The sequence below is a fragment of the Adiantum capillus-veneris genome, chromosome 5 (genome assembly GCF_014529385.1).
Source record: "Adiantum capillus-veneris isolate H3 chromosome 5, ASM1452938v2, whole genome shotgun sequence".
In the NCBI taxonomy this organism is placed as follows: domain Eukaryota; kingdom Viridiplantae; phylum Streptophyta; class Polypodiopsida; order Polypodiales; family Pteridaceae; genus Adiantum; species Adiantum capillus-veneris.
In genome coordinates, this window is record NC_140935.1 from 41,766,293 (window position 1) to 41,792,892 (window position 26,600).

General features: G+C 40.5%; 1 pseudogene across 2 annotated transcripts; it reads right to left on the minus strand.

Annotated features, from left to right (window-relative positions):
* Positions 1-3,692: 3,692 nt before the first annotated feature.
* LOC147457202 (EID1-like F-box protein 2 pseudogene) lies at positions 3,693-5,682 on the minus strand (annotated as a pseudogene). 2 transcript variants are annotated; one of them, XR_015188089.1, is made up of 2 exons: positions 5,412-5,682; positions 3,693-5,183 (listed from the first exon to the last, which is right to left on the minus strand). The product of XR_015188089.1 is annotated as an EID1-like F-box protein 2 pseudogene, transcript variant X2 (transcript). The 2 variants fall into 2 exon arrangements; XR_015188088.1 differs by having other exon boundaries at positions 5,378-5,682.
* Positions 5,683-26,600: the final 20,918 nt, after the last annotated feature.

The following is a 26,600-nucleotide window of genomic DNA, read 5'->3' on the forward strand; positions in this document are numbered from 1 at the left end:
GTTACTAATGCAACTATGCCAAAATCGGCTTTGTTACAAAAGGTGCATAGTTGCATATAAGACAAATAGCTGGTGCAGGTGTGGCCATGCACGAGGCACAATTATTTCAAAAAGTAACTAATAACTATGCATTTGTGTGACCATTGCCTAACTCTTGAATAGCTCTCAAGGACATGTTGGCCTACATTCTACATGTGGAACACAAGCACATACAGCCCACTTTAATGATTACCTACATGCTATGAAGACCCTACCTGCCATTATCTTATTTGTGAAAGTCTCCACACAGACACTTGTATGGAGGTTGCTTGGCACATGAGTGCTCCTTGTAACTATCTCAAAAACTAGCATGCTCAATGTGGCTTTCGTTGATCTTTTTATTGACACATAATTTTTGCATGAACATACTATTTATTGTGTTTTACATGTATACTCTTGTTGTTTACAAAAGCAGTGAAGCTACATGTGAGCTGACTTACACCAATGTGGTAAGTACAAACCATCTTAGTCTATTGTAAAAAACAAGAATGTTGTGAACACAAAAAAATTAAAAAATGCATACCACCATTGGAACGGCATGATCCCAAGAATTAGCAAAAATTGGGGAGAGAGATGCAAACTCCCCAATGTGAGGAAACTAGGATATTTTTCCTTTTTAATTTTTATTTTAATCAAAATGGAACCAACACACAATATATTAAGTAACCTTGTGATGAAACTCTTGTAGTATCCACCTATACTCTAATTGTTGGCACCTCTTGTTTGCAAGAGGCACGCAACAAACATGGATCCTGCAAAATTGAAAGGTAAGTCACATTGTGCTAGGGACAACAAGAGAAGACACTGGATAAACAATTCTTTATCATGCTTATATTGCAGCAATATTTGTGCATGCAAAAAATTATGCACCCCGAGGCGAAAGGTGACACAATTAGAAGAATGCACAACATGGTTTCCATATTTGGGGAGGTTCTTAACCTGTGCACGCTATTTACTGAGTGCAAGGGTTCTATGAATTTGGACCTTCAAAATTTTATTGATACACTTACCCTACTTTAAAGTAGCTTGCAATACTAGGGGGCTACTAAAAAATGACACTGAACGGTCAATGTGTCTATAGGAGGCATCCTTGCAACAATGAAGACGACAACTGCGATGGTACTCTACGGCATAATATCTCCAAAGATCTTTATGAGGATTTTGTTATGCTTTGCACACATTTACACATTATTGCACCACTTCAGAGTTTCTAGCAATGCATCCATGTTTTGTTATTGTATGGAAACTGAACATGCAATACCAAATTGAATTTAAAAAAATGAATTGAGCCGTCAAGAGCAAGAGAACTACTTCAATTAAGAGGAAGCACAAATTATTGCCATGGGCAAGATTGCAGGTACCTACATGCATAAAGCAAGTCTCGGAAAACAGATAGCTGGTTAGAAGCTCCTTGGGCATTTGCAAGATCACCAGAATCGATGGCCACCACGAAGAACCAAACCCAAAGACTTTCATCTACAAGCCACCAGTTTTGCATGATCTCAATGTCTTCTTTAGCAGCTTGAATGCCACAAATCATGTGAACACAAACAGCTTCTGAATATTCCAAGACTCTCTCTCTCTCTCTCTCTCTCTCAGGCCTCTGTTAACTGCCTTGATCTCATTTCTCCGTCGATGGCTCTAGCCGCTTCCTCTGACAAGCCTTCCGGATTGTATCCCTGGAGCGGAGCTCGGAGGTCCTGGGAAATGCCACTTATTTTGAGCATGGTTGATCTCCACCCAACCTACATATTTGTAGGCCCTTGCCTACCAGCTTCCTAAGGGTTGCCACCCACAGGTCCCTTGCCTTGACAGTACCATTAGCATGGTTCCCTCAGCCCCCTCATTCGCCCAACTGCAGATTCACAAGCAAGCTGCACATGACCGGCATTCGCTTTGTGCGAGCTAGCGGTGGGAAAATTGCGTTCTGCAAAAGGCAAGAACAACAGATCCCCTGTCCTGCTGACGGTTTATCCATGGTTAAAACCCAAGAATGTAGCAAGTGGTGGCATTTTGCATTCTGCAAATGGCAAGAAAACCAGACCCCTTGCTCTCTTAATGGTTAAAAACAAACACAGGTCGTAAAAGACGGCAACCAGATTTCAACACCAATACACGTCTCACAAAGAACCATATGAAGATCAACCCTATAGCATCGTCAAAATCCGACATCAACCTAAAAAATAGTTGAGGCAAGCTTCATCTATGCGAAGGGAGACGAACCCTCTAGGCACACAATGCTCGATCCCATTTTCAAGAGTCTGATGCAAATCTGTAGCTTATTGCAATGAGCCTCTCACCAGAAATGTCAAGTTGATGTTACACCAGCAATCGATCTTGGACAACAAAAGATTCAATTCCTTTCACCTGGGAAATATGGTCCCTCACAAAGAAAACAAAGTGCCTTCGTGAGAACATCATAAACATCAAGTCCCCTGCTATGTGGAGCAAATAAAAGCTCGTCGAGGTCCAAGGTCGCAGGGCAGGCGCTGCCACCCACACATCTGCACTCCTTTCTGTGTGAAATTTCTGCTGCAGCCGTCAGATGATTGACAGACCAGCAGTGCACGGAATTCCTCCCGGAGCAGGCTGGAAGCATCCAATGAAAACGCATCGTCACCTGCAGACTGTTCCCTGCACACCGTACACCCGTTGGAGCTCCCTTATTGGCCCCCTCCCCCAAACCTTTACAGCCGGGAAAAGTCCCTTCCGAGTAATGCTGCAACCACATGGCGAGCGGCAGGGAGCCAATGTGGTCACAGTATTTACTAGTACTTACTGGGAAAGGTCAAAGGGAGCTTCCCGTACACCATATAGGATTGTAGCTTCAACCATAATTAGCCAACTAGACTAAGGCTTCAACAGAAATTAACAGAGTAATTATGAGAGCTTCACAACAGGCCCAACTGAACATATGCAACTTCCAATTGCAACAAGAGGGACAACCTAACATGTCGAGGTCCTATTAGGAAATATATCCCTTAATAGAAAAGAGAGACGTCAGTAGGCAGCTCATATTCGAGAACGAAATCCTCGTGATGTGTTGACAGATGAAGGCTATCAACAAACGTCTGCATCGAAAAGAGCTAGTTTACACAAGTCTCACAATTAAAAACCAAGGTTCCCCTTGCAAAATCTCTGTGGAACCCTCAAGTATGCATTTAAGTGTTCATTGATCACTTCATGGAAGCCATTTGCCTGCCTGCAATGACACAGACAAACCATCACACTTGCATATTTTTTGGATTGCCATGTGTGAACGACCTTCTTCATTGCAAGATCACTGCATCTGAGAAAAGAGTAAATAATCACAGTTTAAACTTTTACTTGACGATGAGGAGACCAGTGTACCAGCTCTGAGAAAGAGATGGGGGCTCTTTAAACATATCTAACAGGCGTACAACTCCTCACACAGCTCCATCATTGATACTGATAGCTTGGTGCATTCACTTCTTTAGAAGATCTACAAAAGAACATCCACAACTCAAGACACTAACAGCTTCAACCATGAACAATTACATGCATGCATGCATTCCTATGCACCTACATAAACCCAGCACGCGAGAACAAAATCCAACAGTGGTCTTATACCATGCGTACTTACGCGTGCTCACAAGTGACATGTAGATATCCACAATTAGGAATCGCCCACCTCTAAAAATTTCGCCACAACTTCTTACTGCAAACCTATCTTTGACAGGTTAACATGTCCCTTACAATTACATTTGCAAACCCTTACATGTTCTCGAAGCCAACATTCTGTAATGCTTAGGACAAAGACAGGACTGCAATTAACATACAGATGGTCGTTTCCAGATCTAAGTAAAGAGTCTGAAAGCCAATGATAGAAATCTAAAATAGTATCTACCAACTAATGAAATGAATGATTGAAGAAGATTTGAGAAATAAAAGCTATGCATCATTGTCGGAGGCATCCGAGTCTGAAAGGTGTAATAATGCACATCTGCCATATAGATGACCATTGAGACAAATCAGATACTCCACATTTTCATTATAGGCAGCAAGCCGTGTGCTTGCACTTCGCGGTATCATTCCTGTGCGCGCCATGCTCCATACCCGTGCTTTGCAGTATGGGCACTTGTCCTCCTCCTCTAATGGCATCCCTCGAGAAGTAAGAAGCTTTTTTGTTTCTGAGTTGTCGAAGCCCTTGAAGACTCCGCGAAACAGGCCCACATCTTCCGGTTCATTCTCATGCTCGCATGGATCTGACACATATAAAGCATCTGCACGACAACGCGCCATAAGAAATGACCGGCCGGACGTCCCAGAGAACCTGGTCTTGGGAACAAAATGGCCATTGACATGATGCATAGGCAAGTAACAGTCACACTTTGAGTGGTAGCAACCGGCACAGTAGAGAAAGAGCTTGCCAACTGCTTGCCAACCGCCTTCAATGCGGCCATCTTTCGATCCAAGAAGAAGGTCATAGGCCATCTTGGGGGCTCGAGTGAGGCAGAATTCACGCCAAAGAATTCGGTTGCAAATTGCCCTTGTCTTTTTGCACACACAAGACAAGATGCACAGGAGAAATGGGTTCCAGTTAACGCGATGTGCCACGAGTACAAGTATGCGTTCATCACACAGATTAAAGCATGTGCACTCAGGTCGCCGCTTGTTGGAGACAGTTACCAAATTGTTGAAAGGGCCATCACAAAGAGCAGGAAAATCTGTGTTTCCATCTCGTGCACAGCTGTTACAGCTCGAAATATCATTGGACCCTTTGCTCACAACCGGCTCTAGGCTGCTGCTGGTAGAAGCTACTACGGGCTTCGTGCACGTGCGAGCTGCCACGGGCATCACATCCTCCAGCATTTCAGTGCAACATCAAGTGAGAAACGCACTACAGGAGGCACCGTACAGCATCACAGATCCAGAAAGCTGTTCAAAAGACAAACGCCCATCGTTCACATGGGCATGACCATTCGGACACTCGCTTCGGAAAGCCATCTGTAGCATCACAGCGGGGTGGGTAACAAAAATTCAAAAGCTATCAGCACCTTCAGTAATGACCACTCCTGCAGAGCTACTTGTAGCCTTCTTGCTGCCTTCCATTTTCAAGATCCCTTATTACACAACTTTTGAGCCAGACTTCTATGCATCTCTCTTGAGGATGACAATCGTACCTGCAACAGAGTAGCCATGGATCGATCAATTTCTTAGTTCAGAGACTTAGATCTTGCTTATAAGGCAGACTAGCCCCTCCTGCCAGATAGGCAACCGAACCCTTCCAGAAGAGAGCAGGTGAAACGCAACCGAGGATAATGCGGGGCAATTTTCTTGGACAGCTAAGACAAAATTAAAGAGCAAGAAGTTTTACCTCTGCCACAGATCAAGGGAAAGATGGAGATCACCTTAGGCAGGCAGCTAGTAGTGCATCAAGCCGAGCAGACGAGAGAGAGAGAGAGAGAGAGAGAGAGAGCTCGTATGAAAAGCTTTTGATCCAAATCGGGTGGCCGATTTGCAGAAGACCATTCCAGAAGGGAGCGCCACTGAAATGGAGTTATCAGATTGCGTGTGTCGGTGTGAATCCAAATCTGGTGGGCGATTTGCAGAAGAGCATTCCAGAAGGGGGCGAGGGACCCGGACCGAATGCGGTACTCTTTCCTTTCCGGTAATGTTATGCCTGGCGGGCGGACATGTGTGGAGCGGACAACAGAGCAGCCAAGCGGCGCTTCCAATTTCCGCAGTTCAAGTGTGAAAATGGACGCCTGAGAGAGCTGGGACAAATTTGCACTTTTGCAAGTCAGCCAGAGGCTAGCCTAATTATCGTATGACGTGGCGCTAATTTATTGGCTGTAGTTTTGCCTTATCTTCACCGCCCGCGTGGACGGTTCGTAAGATGGCGACCTGTATTTTGGCGGCGCATCTGCCTCACGATCACAGGACCTTTTAACCTTTTCACTGTAGGGACCTTACCTTACCTTTCTCCTGCTTTTAATTGTGGAAAGGCAATCGTAAACGTCAAAAAAAGATTCCGTTCATTAAACAACTACTTGTACAATTCATCTCAAGACGGTTGAGGGCTCGAAGCGCACGGGCTGCGTTCCGTGGGTGCTTACCCACTTTCCCATTCAAGAAGTTGTTCCCACGGTATGGCCCCGTGCAATGTGTATAGCAAGTCCGTTATAAATACACAAGGGAAAAGTACCAAAATACCCTTTAAATTTGTGGGATTCCCAAAATACCCCTCAGATTTTTAAAATAATCATGCTCGTATCGAGTCATGACATCATTCAGAGATCAAACTTACATCAGCTATCTGGGGAGCCACCTCTAACGACCTGTCCCCATGCCTTTGATACACAAAGTTAATTATCATGTTCTTCACTAATCTTCTGGTTTCATGATTTTCCTCTTTCCTAAGCATTCCACTGACAACAAGGCACAGGTAACCCTAGACCAATCATCCGAGTTTTACTTTCGCTTGAGCGTCCGTATTAGCACTCTGCTTTCTTGTATAATTTTTGCAAAGCTTGCCACCTCAGGAACTCCTTCAAACACACGGCGATTCCTTGTTTGCCATACATTATGTAAAAAGCAAAACCTGATAATTTGAGTGCAGATGAGGAGGGCAAGACTACCCAAGTTCTTACCTCCAAGGAGTAAATCAGTTTTGAAAAAACCAATTTTCCATGTTCTTTGGACCCACTTGTAAATTTTTCCTGTAAGGCCTCTGATAGTTGGGCATTCCATAAAAAGGTGGGCCAGATCTTCACTAGCCATCCTGCACCGCAGGCATCGATCTGTCCCTATCCCTCTCTCCTGAATCTTTGCCCCCGTCGGAAGAGCACCCCTAATTACTTTCCATAGAAATACCTTCATGTGATGCGGAACCTTTGGCGCCCAGGTGTTCTCCATTGCTTGCTCCCACCTTTCCTCTTACCATTGTTTTTTCCATATCTTGTTAAGGGGGCTAGACCAATTCTTCTTTAGCATCATTGTATGGTAAATGCCTTTAGAATAGGGTTTCCATAAGAGGCTGCTTTCGGGCCATTTCTAGGCATTCCAGTCAAACTCCGAGTCACAGATTGGCATCACTGCACTGTCAAGCTCTTTTATCACTTTGTTGACTAGCAAAACCTCCAAGCTATTAAGTTGGAATTGGGTTACCAGAAGTTCAGTGGTTTTCCAGCTCTTGTTGTCACTGTCCCAGAAGTGCCCCAGTCGGTTTAGACCCTTATTATTCAGTTTCCTGGCTGCTTCTATCCAATAGAGATTTTGTGGCAGATCTACAACTTTGGAAAGCCAGTGGGACCAATGCAGAATGGAGTTCTTGAAGTATCTGGTTTCTTGCCCCCACTTTAGGACTCCCGCTGCTCTGTTGCATTTCCTTACCGATTCTCCTTAGCCGCCCCCCACACTTCGGGTAGCCCACGTCGGGGCTAATAGTTTGTCATGAACCTCTACCCCTCTCCACTTTCCTCCTTTCGAACCAAGTTTAGTTGCTTATAGCATATCTCTGATCATGATAGCCCAAGCTTGATCTTGTTTAGCCAAGAAGACTACAAATTTGGCACAGCAAGCTTCTGCATGGGCCACAGGGTTGAGAATTCCGAGGCCTCTTTGATTTAGTGGCCGAGCGACTGACTCCCAACAGGCCCATTGCCATGGCTTGGAGGACTTTGTGTTATTTTTCCATAAAAATCTTTTTATCGATTTTAAGAACTCTTTCCAGTGACATTTAGCCATCTTGAGAAGCGGGCTAGTGAAGGAGGCATTAATCACTTTTATCCGGCTTGGGAATAAGAGAAGAACGTACTCGCTCCGCGTGCGCATTAAGCGGAATCTAGCGAGATGCTGTTGAGAGACTTGTCCTGCTGCACCTCACGAGCTAGAGCATCCTGCTCCCCCTCACTCTCACTGTCTCACATTGAGCAGACTCTCAACCTGCAGCCAGCCTTGATCTGCGTGCACGAGATAGAAATGCAGACAAAAAATATCTAGATTGTCCGCATGCCCCCTTTGCATTGCTCGACGTCGCTTGTTGCAAGCCTTCGCCACCTTGCCGACTCTCCAACTCCACCCTTGCTCAGCCGCTCATCTCTACATACCTGTAGCGTGCATATTAATGATGACGAAGCCGCCTCCTACGATCACTGACCTGCAGGTGTCTCACAAACAAACACACACACACACACACACACACACACACACACACACAGAGCTCTCAGTAGCATCGCCGTGCAGACCGATCTTGCACCTTGCTTCACACCCACTTGCAGAGAGGCAGCATGTCTGCCTCTACCCGCTTGTTGCAGGCCTTCGCCTACCCCTGTGATGCACTCCACCTCTAGCTCGGCCTCAAATTCCCCTACTCAACCTCGCAGAAATCGGCTTCCCCTCTTTTGCTGGTTACAACACAATTATGCCCCTCTCTCTCTCTCCCTCTCCACATGGTACATTCTCCCTTTTTCTCCTCAAAGGGATCTCCCCAGATTCGCTCTAATTAACCAGCTTGCAAAATTGGGAGGACCTACTCATTTTTGTTCTGATTTCACTTTCATTCATATCCTAACATGTCTTGACTTTTTTTTGCATTTTATTGTTTTAGAATGATAAAGTAAAACTTCACTTGCATAATTCTAGTAAATTCTATGGATACACACACACACACATATATTAATGAGTTTTTTTTAATTTCACATTTCATTTCATAGCCTCACATGGCTTGACTTTTCTTACATTCTAATTCTAGTCAATATTCAGGAAAGTCTCTTTTATTAAGTAGCTGCCGATTGAGTTTCCTTCCCACAAAGAAGCGAACCGGAAATACTAGCATAAATTTAAAATTTACAAGATTTTTGAACTATTTTCTCACATATTTCACCAGTTTTTCTTCCCTTTACCATGGTTTGCAACCAGGTAGTCTCCATTTTCAACCGGCTCAAGGCTAAGCTGAGGCAATCTTTTCTTGAACACTGATTCTACTGAAACTCAACCTACTGATTTTATCACGTTCTAATTATTTCAGAAAGCCATTGTGATTCTTTTACTTGTTTTATATTACTTCTAGGTCTTTCTGAAAGGTGTGTACCTCTCTCTTTAAAGAAGGTCATTAACTATTGGGTCACACACAATCTTTCTAGTCCTCTTTCACCTTTTTCGGCTTGAAGAAAGCCATTGGGGGTTGGTAGAGAAATGGTGCAATTTTTGTGCCAGTGATGCAGAGGTTGCCGATGGTGGACATGTGTCCTCTTGGGTTGAAAATGAAAATTTTTTAAAGATTAAAAAACAAGTGAAAGGGTCACGATGGCTTTCTAAAACAATAAGAAAGTGATAAAATTATTAGGTTGAGTTTAATTGGAATCAATGTTCGCAAAAGGATTGCCTCAGCTTAGCCTTAAGCCTGTTGAAAATCGAAACTAGCTGGTTACAAACCATGGTAAAGAGAAGAAAAATCGATGAAATATGTGAGAAAATAGTTCAAAACTCCTCCAAATTTCAAAATTTTTGCTAGTATTTCCGGTTTGCTTCTTTGCGAAGAGGAATCTTGGCTGTCAGTGTTTAGGACAGGTGTGTCTCAACTTAGCCTTGAGCCAACAAAAAATCGAGATTAACCAGTTACAAGCAATGGTAAGGAAAAAACAAAAAAATAGTTCAAAATCCTACAAGTTTGAAAATTTCTACTAGTAGTTCCAATTTGCATCTTTACATGCAAGAGACTCGGCCGTTAGGAAAAAAGACTTTCCCGAACACTATCGATTGCTATCTCTCTCTCTCTCTCTCTCTCTCTCTCTATATATATATATATATATATATATATATATATACTAAAATTATGCAAGGTGAAGTTTCACGTTGGCATTCTAGAACAATAGAATGCAAGAAAGGTGGAATAAGAATATCCACTTGTTATTTTAAAACCAAAATAACATTTAATGTAAGTCTCAATCATCACTAAAAACATTGAAAATATCGCTGAAAACATTGAAAGTATGCCTAACTTAACTCATCTCTAAAGCTTCTTTTGGAAAGCCAAAAAATTAAAAATGGATATTTTCATCATTACAATTCCATTTTTCATTTAAATTTCTCGACTTCTTGTATTCTTTTTGTCTTTGTTTATTTAGACTCCTTAAAAAAGAAGTGCATTCATGAAAGTTTGATCCCATTATGTGAGATATTGCAATATTTTCATTCGTGAAAGGATATTTTCATTTAAGTACCTCTTAAAAGACATTTCATGAAATTGTTTTCTTATTTCTTATGCTTATTAAACCTATCCTTTCTTATGAAGACATTAAAATATTATTTAAAAAATACAAAGTCGATGAAAATCAATGGGTTATTATCAAATTATCATCTCATTTGTAAATGTTAAATTTTTGTTTAAATCAACCACCTTTTTAAAATAGATTTTTACATATATAGCTTTCACACTTTATTAACAACCCCCCCCCCCCCCCTCTCTCTCTCTCTCTCTCTCTCTCTCAAAAACCAAGTCATCTCTTCAACTACATTAACTATAGAGTAACATGGTCATGGCCAAGACGAGTGTCATGGTTAGTAAGTTGTTGTACATAGTGTTTATTAAAAAAAGAAAAGGCCAAAGCGAAGAAGTGACAAACACCCTCAAAGTTTCAAAATAGTATCTTATCAAATACAGTGACTAGTGACTCTAGCATAATATGGGTCATGGGATATTTCTATGCCAAGATCACTCACAAAGAGTGAGAAAAGTTCTCTTTCATAATTATACTTTCTCAATTCCGGAGGTCTTAATGCAATATATGGGTCATGGATGCATATTTGGGTGGATGCCTACTTTACGAAAGAGTATTGTTATTTAGTGACATTGCATATTATTTCAGGCTCTTTGCATGGCATATGACATAGAGCAAAATGTATTGTAAGGAGGGGATGCTTTTAGAGTTCTTTTATCAAGGTTTTATGTGAATGCATAGGCAAGCAATTAATCGCTTAAATTTTTTTAACATGTGAATTTCCAAGCTTTGCAAGTAAAACTTTCAATGAAAATTAAAAATATTCATTGTTATCTTTGTGTACCGTAATTCTCAAGGCTCAAATTTGTGCACTTTTAATTATAAATAACAATCAATACCTGCAGCTTATATTTTGTAAATCTACCATTTACAATAAGAGGTTAAGGAAAAGGTTTGTTTTTAGCAGTACCATATCTCTCTCTCTCTCTCTCTCTCTCTCTCTCTCTCCCCCCCCACCTATGTAACAACATTTATAGACAATATGTGGATTGAATTTTTTTAAAATCATTATAGCATACATAACTTTCACATACTGCCTCTGTTTGAAAAGACTTTTTGGCTCTTAACAAAAAAGACTTATGCGACGAAGAGACTTAGGGGTGCATTTGAATTCTTCTTATTTCCAATAGTGATTGAACCCACCTTTTTGTGTGAATGATTGGAATCTTTTTTTGTTTAATTTGTCAATCTAATATATATTAAAATGAAAGGGGTGGTCATCCACGTGGCTGCAAAATGCTTCCAGCTATGGGAGGATGGCCCTTCCCCTCCTTTTCTAGTAGTTTCTATTAATCAGTTGTAACCATTGTGGTGCAAGAAAAATTTGACAACCAGCCAACTCGCAAACAACAAACCCTTGCATTGCCGTAGGCACAATGGACAACCAACACTTGGCAACAACCACCATTCATTTTGACGAGCATCAGAACCCTTGCAAAGCATCGAGTTGTGAGTAACTAAACCCTTGAATAGTGGACGTGTGTGCATAGTGGATAGCCAATCATCGAGCACCCTCGCCTCACGTGAAATTTGTCGGTTACTATCTCTATATAAGCCCAATATTCACACCATATTTCCTTTTGCATTCAAAATTGGCTCCAACAAGGTATACTCTATGCGTTATTACAGAAGAGAAAGAGAGAGAGAGAGAGAGAGAGAGAGAGAGAGAGAGAGAGAGAGAGAGCATCTATTTGTGCATCATCTTAGTTGCTAATTAGCACCTCATTCCAACTTGCAAGTTGACAAATTTTCTATTAAATTTTTAGTTTATATGTGTCATTGCTAAAGGATAGGTACAAGGAATAAAAGAAATAACTCTCTCTCTCTCTCTCTCTCTCTCTCTCTCTCTCTCTCTCTCTCACACACACACACACACACACACACACACACATGTATACCTATACAACAATTAAAATATTTAATAGAACAATTTTTCCCCCCCTTTTTACAAGGATTCCTATTTACCTTGTTGATAGCTCCTAGGTTGAAACATAAACTATTGTACGGGTCGGTGTTTTTTTAGAAAAAATGGGAGGGGCAACCCTCTTTCTTCTATTGTCTCATGTGTACCCACCCCTAAGGAGATTATGTGAAGATTGTGGCTTTAATTGCCCTAAACTTCACGCCCGCGCTCTCTGTGACCCCTTGACTATACTACAACACACAGTAGCCTAATGCTAACTCCTACACATGCTCTCTCTCCCTCTCAACTCCTAGTACGCGAGCAGGAGTGGCCATAGCGGCGGCTTGGGAAACTGTAGCCACTGAATACTTGGATTGTGGGGCATCTTCTCACCTTGAGAAAATTGGATGCGCTATAAAAGGTGAGGGTGCTTTGGCCCCTCACTTAGTGTGTGGGTGTATCTCTCTTTGTGTGTATTTCAAAGCAAAGTGTGAGGGCTTTAACACTGTGCAGCTATGGAGGTGGTTGAACTACCATTACAAGTTGGTATTCTCCTTGTTTGTGGTACCTTGATGACTTAAAATAATATTGTTGTACATACTGCATGAAAACTTCTTGAACTATGACGAGCTTTTATTTTCCACATATCGCATAGGTACTGCCCTGGGGGATTCACTCTATATACAAAATGGGACACCACCTGCGAGCGGATAACTTTGATAAAAACCCTATAAACCCCTATATACGACTCATATTAGGGAATATGACTCCACTTTCTACGCTTATACGGTAATCAATGCAAAAAACTATCATACCCCTATCTTACAAATAAAATTTATGTTTCACATGATCTAACTGCGTAAACTAGTCAAAGAGCATGTAGCATAATGACTGGCAACGTACTAATGAACCACTTTTGTTGATAACTAGATGTACCCTCAATGTGTCTTAGTTTGACTTTCAAACTATGTGCCCGTTTAGCCTACACTCGAGCTATTCGTCTAATTGTGACCCATCTAAATTACTCAAAAATCATGGTTATAATGTTGTGTTAGGTTCTCCATGTAAATTTGAATCTATACAAACTCTTTATAGCTTTCATCCCTCTCTTATTCCTCAACAAATGAACTATAATCACAAAACAAGCAATTGATACAAAGCACCGCTAGTTCTTGCATGTATCTTTGTAGCTTTTGACTCACAAGTTTGAGGACAGACTCTTTTGAAAAGCCATAATTTTGAAACACAAAAACTTCCTCTCCTTTTCTCAACCCCCCCCCCCCCCCCACATAAATATGATACCCCCTCCCTTATTTTTAAGGTTGGGAGATAAATTATTGGGGGCCTGCCCCTAACTTATAAGCTTATGTAACTTGTTAAAAAAACCCCTCCCCTACACTTACGTGGTGCGGTAAGTTTTCCATGGTGAATCCCCCGGGGGTACTACCTGGCTTAAACTGGTTTTTTTGTTGGATATTCTGCTACGAGTACATATTATGCATAAACTGGTTGTTTGAGGGATGGATGGTGAAACACTATGGTTTGCAGTACCCATTTTTTCTGATAAAATTGGAGATGAGTATTGAGGGGATTAATGATTTTCTAACCCATACTAATCACACTGATTACTATTGGGTTTTTTTGGCTGTTTTATGGTAGGATGTTGGTTTTTATACAGTGGATTATGAACAGAAAAAAAGCAATTGATAACTTGTGTATTGCCTTAAAGACATTGTGGTTGAGGTTTTTGGAAACCCATGCATAATCATAGTCATGGTGCTTGATATTGCAGTGTTCGGACAACAAAATAATGGGAATTCTTTGGGTACTTGGTATTGATGTATGTCTGGTCCGTCATGGTAATACGTAGCCTATTATTTGAGGTTTTTAACTTTGTATCTGACGCGTGGAAAAATATGCATACTACTGCGTGGTTTTTGGGATTATTATACTTGCTAAAGATCTCACTTATTGTCTTATATAGCATGACGCTGACAGAACTATAAACAAATATGGATTTTTTTGATGGACAAGCTGTAAAAAGGTTCTTTTGCATTAACATCTTGGTTTTGGCTCATTTCGTGTGTTTTCTTCTCGTTTGGCATACAAACTATGGTAAGATGGATTCCGTAAGCCCAAATGGGCATTAGAAATTTGAGTTTGTTTGATAACATAGCTGAGGTTTGATACCTTTAAATGGATTTTTTTTTTTTTTTGTTGAGCGGTATCTGAAGCCATTGATTTTGATACTTTATGGCTTCATGGTACTTAAAAAAGCTAGAGAAATTGGAGCATGACAAATCTGGCAAAGTAATTCTGATATTGAAAGACTGATCTATGAGATGATATGGGGATTAAGACACTTGGATCAGAAGGGGTGGTGGCTTTTTTATTAGAATGATATGTATGCTAATATCTATTTAAGGTCTAAATAAAAAACAGAGATATATAAATACCATACTTATAAGTACTTCTTCTGAAATCTTTGGGGTAACAAAAACCAAAGAACTGAAATACATGAACACTTTGGACAATGGTTTTAAGTGTTTTTTTTTAAATTTGTAAGCTGGACATGGATAACACCTGATATAGTCCATTGACACGTATGAAACACATCCAAGACTAACATATTTGTTGTCTTGTTTGGATGGATGCATGTAAGGATATTTTTTTTGGCTTAAAGTTATTGTCTATCCCAGAGTACACTTGCTCCTACCACTTGGGAAGTAATTCTTTATTAGATCACTATCATTGTATACTAGAATGTGGTTTCATTCTCATATGCCATGTACAAAGATAATTCTAAAACTCAGTTGTTTTTGTACTAATTTTTGCATTTTCTATAAAGCCAGCTGTCTTTTGAATGTAAAAGTTCATTTATGTCTTATTATAAATGTTAAAATAGCTACAAACACATAAAATGATTACATTAAAAAAAAACAAAAGTAAAAAATAAAATGAAATGAAGAGATTAAAAAAATGAGTAAAATATAATAAAAAGAAAAGAATAGAAGTAGCTGAAAAACTAAAATGAAGAGACTTCTAAAATTATCTTAGAAAAGAGCAAAAGAAATAAAAAATAAAATGAAGAGATTGAAAAAATTATTAGTGTAAAAGTAAAGAAAAGACAAAAGAAATTAAAAAATAAAACGAAGAGATTGAGAAAAGTTAAAATCAACAAATGTAGGAGAGAAGAGATTAAAAACTTAAGAAAAAGGTTATAAGAATGGAAATTGTGTACACATAAATCACTACAATAAAAGAAATATATAAGTAGAAAAGAAGATAAATAGATAAAGATAAAAAGTAAAAAATTGTGCATAGATACATAAATAGAAAAGAAGAAAACAAATAAACAAAAGTAGAGGTAGATAGATATTAGATAAAAAAAGTTAGATTTACATCGAGAGTTACATTGATAGATTTGAGAGGATTAGGGAGGATTAGAGTGACACATTCATGCTTATGACATGATAACAACAGGATTAATTACTCAAGGCAATGGGAAGAGAGAATAGACTCAAAATGCACTAGATTAACACACAAATGTGTCAGAGAATCTAATACATACTTTTAAATTCAGCAAAAATTAACAATGAAAGGAGAGAGTTTTCCTTAAAGAGAGAGATAGCAAGGAGAACATAGCTTGTGCCGAGCTGATTTCTTTACACAAGTACACAATAAAAACACTTTAACCATGCAGATAATCTAGAGAGAATAACCAATTAAGATTGACAACTCAATGAGGACCAAATTTTCTTGGAGTCGGTCCTCCCTCCAAAAGGACTTGTATTATAATCCTCTCAAAAGAGAGTTTTCTTACAATACATGTTTGTGCTCTTGCAAAGCCTTGCTTGAATTAAGAAGACGGTGTCTTCAAGATTTTATGATATATCCGTCCTTCTCATATCCTTAACACCCCAATGGGGAGAAAGGAACTACGGGGAAAGAGGAAGATGAAGATGGAGAGAAGTATTTTTCAAGTAACAGAACTGATATTACATGTACACTTGCTCATCTTAGCATAGCTTAGTAATAGAATAGTAGAGATGGAAAAGAAGAAACTTTCATTGACTTGGATTTGTATACATAGCCAAGAGCTTGAGCATAGAGTCAGTCTCTAAAGCTCCAGAGAGAGAGAGAGAGAGAGAGAGAGAGAGAGAGAGAGTCAATCTCTAGAGCTCCCATAAGAGAGGGGGAGAGAGAGAGAGAGCTTGCTTTGCCAACTTGGGCATTTGAGAGAGTGTGTGAGAGGAACAAGAGCCTCAAAAATGCAAGGAGCCCTCTCTTATATAGTTATGCAAGAGTGCAACTATTCTTAAGTTAGAATGTTTCACACTTGACCAATAAGGTAGGAACACCTCCTAATGCAACTAAAGCATGCTCCAATACTTTTCCCTCTTGCCTTGCATGCTAGAATTCCCCCCCCCCCCCCCCCCCCCCTTGAGACTTATCTTGGCAAGCGGAAACACCACGCACGCCCACACACACACTTGTTAAGTTCACTCAAAGAAAGTGTAGGCTACTTTGGACATGTGGCTTAGTTAAGCTTAGTAAACCAAGACTAGAGTTAGCTTACTAAATGAAGAAGGGCTGATCTAACCTTAGTCTTTAGCTTTTTCCTTTCATTTAATAAAAACCATAAATGTACTCTTTTATTAATTAGCTCGAGTGCAAGACCTTTGCACAAACCTTGGAGACTTATGAAGTTGAACCGGGGTTACAACCTACCGGCTAATTTAGGACCTACTAAATTAGGATAATCTTTAGAAAAAATAAAACTCACCCTTTGGGCTTTAAAGCTTTTACCTCTTGTGCAAAATCTTATCCAAATGCTTTGGAGGTGCCACGAAGCTGCTTCCAAAACCTGCTAAATTTAGACATTTTGTGGTAAGTTAGAATTTCACCCTAAGGCTTCCTAAACTTCATACTTAGAGTCTAAAGAGTTATTCTAATGACTCAAGCTTAGCACAATCACTTTCTATTTTTAGACTCCTATAATTGCTCTCAATCAGCTCCTTTGTCATGTACCTTTGATCAAGATTGCTTGGGATACATTTATTCTTCCTTGATCTGTACCTTTGATTGAGATAATTAGTTTGCAATTACTCTTTCTCTTTTATGGACTTCCCCCTTTTGGTCCCAATCCTTGACCAGTTGGTCCATTAGCACTTAATCAATTTCACACGTTCTCTTTTTATTTTCCCTAAACTTACGTGACCAATTTAAGTTGGAAAATACTTTTAGAAGGTCAGAAATTAATATTCATGACATTATCTCTCCCTTGAAATCATAGTCGCCCTCGACTATCGGGTGGAAAAATAAAGTCATAGTTACTCATGTTGCTTTGGGTAGAGGATCCCTTTTTACCGGTTGTCATTCTTCCATAATGGTGAGACTAATTCAACTTGGTACATGGAATGCTTAGCTGTTGCAAGAATGTCTTTACTTAGACCTAATTATCTTCCATAGTAGATTGGCAAGGTCTACTAGATGCTTAAGAGACTAAGCTTTCACAAGAATGATTTATACGATGCATACACTTAAAACTTATGAATATTTAAAAGAAATCTTAGAGGAAAAAAAGACAAAATTGTTTCTAATGTATACTTTTTTCAAACCCGAGTCATTCATTGTAAGTATTTACAAGGGTTACATTATCCTTTAGCTGGATGTCTTACATCCACCTTACATTTTCAAAAGGATCATTCTTAAATTTGACAAGATATAGTCGGATAATCTTATCACTTCTAAAAACCTTGTCTTTATGCCATACGATGCTTTATGGATGCAAAATCTCTTCTTGACTCTCAAACTCAAGTGGTTCTCCAATTACTGGTTCTTTGGATGGTTTGCCCTTCAAGAGGCTCACATGAAAGCCATTATGAATGAGCCAAGTACTTGGTAACCTTAACTTATAAGCTATGTCATTGATAGGCTTAAGAATTTGAAATGGACCATAATATCTTCTTGCTAACTTAGCATAATATTTTTGGTGACTCCTTGGCATCCTTCTGTTCCCTAGTATGAATTATGCATGTTTTTTTGAAATGAGCAATACCCAATTTTGAAGGTCAAGGCTTGTCTATGCTTATCAAAAATAGCCTTTTGCTTCTATTGTGTGATGGGTATAGCTTCTTTGATCTTTCAAAAAGGTTTTTTAAGATCTTTGCTATACTTTTCCAAGTGTCTTGATTATCAATGGGAGCTTGGGTCTTCCTTCGATTACCTTGAAGGGTGTCTTTCCTGTAGAAGTATGGATAGTGTTATTGTAGGCATACTCTACCTTGAAGGGTGTCTTTCCTGTAGAAGTATGGATAGTGTTATTGTATGGATAGTGTTATTGTAGGCATACTCTCCTAGGGTCAAATATTTTTCCCATAGATCTCTTTTATCTACATTTGTAACATAGGCTTAAAGTAGACCAATGATAGTTTGAATTTGCTATCTCACTTTGGCCATCTATTTGTGGGTGATAGGCTGAGGAGAAATTCAACTTAGTACCCAAATTCTCAAAGCGACCCTTTCAAAAATTACTAGCAATTCTTGGATCTCTATGAGATACTGTAGACATTGGTAAGCCATGGTACTTAAAGACCTGTGAGATAAAGAGGGTTGCCATATGGTGGCTTTAATAGTCTTTATGACCAGTATAACATGCACTTACTTGCTAAACAAATCTACTATTGTCCATATTCTTGTGTTTCCATGTATGGACTTGGATAATCCAAAGATGAAATCCATGGATATACTTTCCCATGGGGAATCGGGTATAGGCAATGGCTGAAGCAAGCCAAGTTGGTTCCCTCTATCATACTTTGTCTTTTGACATACAATGCATTTGGCAACGTAGCTTGGTATGTATGCCTTCATTGTTGGCCAATCAAAGTACATCTCTATTCACTTGAGAGTAGCTTGAATCCCTATATGTCTCGCATAAGGTGAAACATGAGATCCATACATAATCTTTTCACGTAGATTATGTGTAACGCATTGTAATGGAATTTGCCTATTCAACTTGAGAGTAGCGGAATTTAATGAGAGTACTTTCAAGAAATGATTTTGTGAGCATAGCGGGTAGACATAATTGAAGATAGCAACATAATTATAGCAATTAGTTAACTTGGCATGGACAATACTTTTGCAAGAGAGAGAATTTAGAGAACATGACAACAGTTGAGGACCGGATTTATGTGGAGCCGGTCCCCCCTCCAATAGGCATTTGTATTATGATTTCTCCCATAAAGAGAGACTTGTTACAATACATTCTTTGTGTTCCTTGTGACCTAGGTGAAGCAATGAAGATGGAAAGCTTCATGCATCACCAACATAACATAAAATTGAAGAAAGCTTTAACTATCCCAAGCCTCAGTCCCAAGACCTCAAACACCTTTGAAGGTGGAGAGAGCTAGCAGGGAATGAGGGTAGGGAAGAGGAAGAAGAAACATTTCATACGAGAAAGAGCTAGTTCCTCACTTATCATAACTCTTGTGCTAGCATACATAATAGCATAGTAATGAAGAAGAAATAGATGGCAAGCTCAAGCATTGAAGCATGGCTCTTGGATGGATTTGCACTCCATAGCCAAGAGTGTTGGTGTAGGCTCTCAACCTCTACTTGCTTGGAGAAGGAGAGGGAGCTCTTGCACTTTGCATAGTACACAATGAGAGTGCTTGCGAGTGTGTGTGGGTGAGTATACCCCCTAAGCACCCCCCTAGCTTGCTTGGGTCGACCCCCCCTTGTAGCTCATGCTTGAAGCTCATTGGACCCCTCCAGGCCTAGCTAATCACAAGCAGGAGCCATTACAAGCAACATGGGTAGCCTTGGGACAAGTGTCCCCCTTTCCCCTTTGAGAGAGAGAGGACTTGATAAATGCAAAATCAATTAATTAAATATCCTAAATTATCATTGGACCCCTTGGGTGGCCAACCAATAGGCTTCAGGCACACCATGAGGGCAACATGGGGAGGAACTTGACAAGTGTCCTTGCTGCCTCTTCAAGCTGGGGCTTCCCTTGTGTGTGTGTGTGTGTGTGTGTTCTCTCTCATCCCCCCCCCCCCCCTTGTAGGCTCGCCCCCCTCCTTGTAGGGATATTTTTGACGTTGGATGAGCAAGCCCCTTAGTCATCAAGCATGACTAAGCACTTGAAGTAGGGGGTGTTCCCACAAGCATCTCAGGCAAGCTTCTCAAGGCACCTCAAGCACCTTAATCATGCACCAAGTCAAGCACCTCAAGCATGGATCTAGTCAAGCACCTCAAGCATCTTAATCAAGCACCTCAAGCATGACAAGTACCTCAAGCAGGACAAGCACCTCAAGCACGACAAGCACCTCGAGCTTGGGCCGGGTTCCCACCTCAAGCTCAGCCCTAGCTTACCTAAGGTCAAAGGACTTTTACACACATTATTGGAGGTCTTCAATGAAGCTAACCCTAAGGTCTTATGCTCCATTGGTTAGCCTTGCTCTTGATAGACCATCTCCCATTTGGGCCCCTTTACTATTGGCCCCGTGTTGAGATAGATCTATAAGCACATATCTATATCTTAACACTTGTTCCCATTTATTCTCCCACATTAAGTGATCAATTGAATATGAGAAAATCATTTGGGTTGGTTAGATATTAGATTTTATGACATTACCTCTCTCTTGAAATCATAGTCGTCCTCGACTATGAGGTAGAAGAGATAGAGCCTTAGTCATTAGTCAATCGTACTTAGCGGGTAGAGGATCCCTTTTTTACCCTACGACATCTTTCCAAGATGGATGACTAATCCATTTGGTGCTTGGGAGACATAGCTGCCGCAAGCATGTCTGCTCTTTAGTCCATTTCATTCTCCCAAAGTAGAGTGACAAATTCTACTTGGTGTTTGAGAGACGTCGTCATCACAAACATGATTCTAAGCATGCATACTAGTTAAATTTGTGCACAATTAAAAAGAGGATTAGTCTTATAAGACAAAAACATGAGTCATTTAAAAGAGAGTCGTACATTTGCTTACTCTAATGTAGCATTGTAAGCATTGACAAGGTTCATACTATCCTTAAGTTGTACTCCTTGCATCCATTTAGCATCTTCAAAAGGATAATTTTTGAACTTAATAAGATACCGTCGGATTATCTTACCATGTCGTAGTACCTTGTCTTCATGCTGAAGGACAGCTTCGGGTTGTAGCACCTCTTCTTGGTCTTCAACTTCAGGAGGGTCTTCAATAATTGGTTCAGTTGGTGGCTCTCCTTTGTAGGGCTTAAGTAGGCTTACATGAAAGGCATTGTGTATAAGCCAATGGTTGGTCAACCTGAGTTGATAAGCCGTCTCATTGATGGGCTTCAAGATTTGGAAAGGACCATAGTATCTTTTTTCTAGTTTAGCATAATACTTTTGATGGCCCGTAGGATTTTTGCCCGTCGTTTGCCTTAATCGAGCCTTAGGAAACTTGAGTAAGACCCAATCATTTTCTTTGAACATTAAGGCTCTTCTGTGCTTATCAGCAGCAGCTTTTTGCCTTTGTTGAGAGATGGCTATAGCCTCCCTAATCTTTTGAAAAGATTCTTGTAGGTCACGGCTATACTCATCGGCGGCGAAGATCTTCCCATGTACTTTGAGTAACAAGGGACTTTTAGGTCTTCCCTCTATGATCTCGAAAGGTGCTTTTCCCGTAGAAGTATGTACAGTATTTTTGTAGGCATACTCTACTAGAGGTAAATACTTTTCCCATTGTGAGCGTTCATCTACTTCGGTAACATAAGTCTTGAGTAGATCGAGTATCGTAAGATTGGCTATCTCACTTTGGCCATCCGTTTGTGGGTGATAGGCCGAAGAGAAATTCAATCTTGTTCCTAGATTTTCAAAGAGACCTTTCCAGAAATTACTGGTCATTCTAGGATCTCTATCTGACACGATGGATGTGGGTAATCCATGGTGCTTGAAAATCTGAGATATGAAGAGAGTTGCCATTTGATGTGCCTTAATAGTCTTTTTGACAGGAATAAAATGTGCTTGCTTGCTAAACCTGTCGACTATTGTCCATATTCTTGTATTCCCATGGATAGACTTGGGTAATCCAAAGATGAAATCCATGGATATACTCTCCCATGGTGAATTTGGAATAGGCAAGGGTTGGAGTAATCCAGGTTGCTTCCCTCTATCATACTTGGTCTTTTGACATACTACACATTTTGAAACATACTCTTGTATGTCCACTTTCATGGTAGGCCAATAGAAATACGTCTCTACTCCTCGGAGAGTAGGTTGAATACCTCTATGCCCTGCATATGGAGGAGCATGGGATTCATACATAACCTTCTCACGAAGGGAATGGGTAACACATAGCCTATTGCCGTGGAGAAGATAACCATCCTGCAAGGTGAATGGTTCCTCTTTCTTCCCCAAAGCAAGGGCTGACATTATGTCTCTAAAGTCAGGGTCAGTAGCATACTCATCTATCATAGAGGATAGATCATTGTGAGTAGCTATAGACACCGCATTAACTTTTGGTCGTCGTGAAAGTGCATCGGCAACTTGATTGTGCTTACCAGCTATGTGAGCAATATGGAAATTAAATTGCGAAAGAAAATTTGCCCACCTCATTTGTTTGTCGGAAAGTTTGGTTTGCGTCATGAAATACTTGAGACTTTGGTGGTCGGTTCGTAGGATAAATGGAGTCCCCAATAGGTATTGCTTCCATGTATCTAGGGCATGTAGAACAGCTAAAAGCTCTTTCTCATAAATGCCCAAGACTCATTCATCACTATTGAGCCTTCGGCTCTCATATGCTATGGCATGCCCTTCTTGAAGAAAAACCGCTCCAAGGCAATCACCACAAGCATCACATTGGACCTCAAATGGTTTGGAGAGATCCGGAAGCACGAGGACTGGTTGGGAAGTAAGCTTCTCTTTGAGTTTTTCAAAAGCATTTTGCTCCTTAGCAGTCCATACAAACTTAACGTTCTTCTTTGTTAAGTCGTGTAGTGGTCCTGCTACTTGAGAGAATTTTGCTATGAAGCGTCTATAGTATGCACACATACCAATAAAGCTTCTTAGCTCATGTAGATTCCTTGGGTTAGGCCATGATTTTATTACCTCTAACTTTGATGGATCCATACGAATACCATCGTGAGAGATAATATGACCTAGATATTGAATCTCTTGAAGGAAGAATTCACTTTTCTTTTGGTTGAGAAAAAGTTTGTTTTCCCTCAAGGCTTGAAAAATCACTTGGAGATGTTGCTTATGTTCCTCCAAAGATTTGGAGTAGATGATGATATCATCAAAGAACACTCCAGTGAATTTACGATATGGTCTAAAAATTTTCTCCATGAGACGATTGAAAGTAGCTGGTGCATTAGTCAAGCCAAAAGGCATGACTAGATATTCATAAAGACCAAATGTTGTGCGAAACGCGGTCTTTAGGATATCTTCATCCACTATCCTTATTTGATGATAGCCACTCTTAAGGTCAATCCTACTGAAGTAGGTAGAGCCTTGTAGCTTATCAAACAGATCTTCTACCCGAGGCATGGGAAATCTGTTTTTGATAGTGATATGGTTTAGTGCTCGATAGTCCACACACATACGGTATGTACCATCTTTCTTTTGCACTAAAAGGACTGGAGAACAAAAGGGAGAGAAACTAGGCCTCACCATCCCTTTGTCTACCAATTCCTGCACTTGCCTCATAATCTCCTCTTGTTGAGCTTGTCAGACTCGATAAGGAGGTTTGTTAGGCGGTGAGCTTCCTGGAAGGAGCTCAATACGATGGTCATCATCCCCTCGTTTTGGAGGTAGGTCCATAGGGATATCATCGATGAACACATCTTGGAATTCTTTTAGAAAAGTAGACAAGTCTAACTCTTCTTGATTCCTATCATTTTCATTTGATGAAACATTATTAGCTTTTAGAGACTCTTTGACATAAATCATGTACGCAGAAACTGAGCTCTTCATTGATTTATCAAAAGAAAGAGGATTTACAAGTGGAATAGTGCGACCACGCTCACTAGCATCTATATACATGTTCTTTCCCCTGTAGGTGAAGTAAATTCTCCTTTCAGGGAACTTCATGTTGGCAGCCATGCGATCAAACCATGGTGCCCCTAGGATAACATCCTGATGTTGGAGAGGAGAGATGAAGAAGTCTTCTTTGTCGACATAGCTTTGGACATGAAGCTTCAACTTCCCAATCAAGGGAGTAACGGAGGCTTGTTGTCCCTTGAAAGCTGCATCAACTGTTACTATATCTCCCATCTCAAAAGCTTGAATGCCCAACTTGGTGGCCAACTCTATTGATATGAAGTTGAGAGTAGAGCCAGGGTCAAACAAGATGAAGGCATCATGCTCTCTTACCTTTCCCCAAGCATAGGAGAGTGATGATCCTTTGCAATGAGCATCCTCTTTTGGAGCTTTGATGGTGGAAGCCCTAGGAGTCTCATTGCGAGTATTCTTCTTGGGGCAAGAACTATAGCCATGTCCTTGCTACCCACACTTGAAACATTTATGGTCCTTGCGAAAAGCTTCAAGCTCTTTAGGAGAGAGTTTGTTTTTACCTTTGTAAACTCCCTTCTCCTTGGACCGATTGTTGTTGTTGTTGTTGGAAGTGCCTTGGGAATTATTTTGAGCATTGGATTTCCCCTTTGCATCATTTTTATCTTTGTTTTCCATGGGCTTGACATTACGTCTAACCCCTTGATGAAAATTGATGCGTGAAGCAACCATGGTGTGGTGGATTACTTCGGTAATAGTACCGGGCCGTTGAGAGTTGATGTATTCGGCCATCTCTTTAGGTAATCCCGCACAGAATTGCTATCTTTGTTCGGCAAAGTCTATCTTTTGAAAGACAGTAGCTTTGAGATGTAAATCCCAAAACTTGTCTACATACTTGTTGATAGACTCATGAGAGAGAAGCTTCAAGCCGCGCCATTCGGTAAGAACTTTATCTTTAGTATCACTTGGAAGAAATTGCTTCATGATGGAAACTCGTAGAGTTTTCCATGTCTTTGGGGCTTCTCCATTGCCACGAAGGCTAGCCCACCATTGACGAGCTGATTTTTGGAAGTGCATAGCTACATGGCGTAGCTTGGAGGACTCTGTGAAGCCCTCGTCCCCAAAGGCCGCATCAAATTGCTGGATGAAGGCCAACACTTTGTCGGTAGCACCAAAGGTGCCATCGTAGGTGAGAAAAGAGATACTCTTTCCTCCCTCCTTGAACTTATTTAGCTTTTGTGACCTTGGCCATGCAGGAAATGATTTGTGATGTCCTCCCCTCTTGTATTCTCTAGGAGAATAGCCATAACTTTCATCGGAAGAGGAGGAAGGTGAAGAAGAAGGAGAAGAGGGTAACCTCTTCCTAGCCCTTTTCTTCCTTTGTTTCCTCTCTTGCCTTTCAGAGTGATGAGGAGAAGGACTATAGGTTGCTCTTTTCCTCTTGGGAGGAGTAGGCGATCGTCTAGACCGCCGTCTTCGTGGAGCCACCTCTTCAGAAGAACTTAGACTTTCATTGCTTTCTTTCTCTTTGGATTCCTCCTCTCGAATGGGAGAGAGTCTTCTTTTGGGGGTCTCTTCAAGAGGCCTCCTAAGCTCTCTCTCCTCTGGGAGAGGAAGGGAAATTCCATAAGCACGAAGTTGTTGAGTAACTTCGGCTTGCAAAGCAGGGTTTCCCATAGCTTGCTGCAACCTAGCGACGAGATAATTCACAAACATGGGAGCATCATCATTAGCACCTTCATGTGCAAAATCAAAGCTATCAATGTTCATTCTACTCTCTTGATTATTGTCAGCCATGTTAACAAAATTTATGTTTATACTTAGTGTATGCTTTGGCAGTTCAAAACCTTATTTGCCACTCCTCTTAGCCTTTGAAAATCGGCTCTTAAGTATCTACACCCACGGCTCAAAGTGGTTAATTATAGAGAGTAGAGGAGTAGGTCTAACATAGCAGAGTTGCCAAGGGCTAGCTCCTTTCGGACTTCTTATGGCTCAATAATGGTAAAGCCGTAGGCAAGTCTAAAAAGACTCCATTATTAAGTCCAAAGCTCCCAAGGTGTGCACCATCCCCCACATAGTGGGCTTAACAAAACCGATATTAGATCCCAGTTCCACTTACTCTATTATAATTAACAAAATCAACCATTTATAGGCTACTTAAGGACCTCTCTTCTTAAGCAAGAAAAGAGAAACCAAATGCTCTGATACCAATGTAATGGAATTTGCCTATTCAATTTGAGAGTAGCGGAATTTAATGAGAGTACTTTCAAGAAATGATTTTGTGAGCATAGCGGGTAGACATAATTGAAGATAGCAACATAATTATAGCAATTAGTTAACTTGGCATGGACAATACTTTTGCAAGAGAGAGAATTTAGAGAACATGACAACAGTTGAGGACCGGATTTATGTGGAGCCGGTCCCCCCTCCAATAG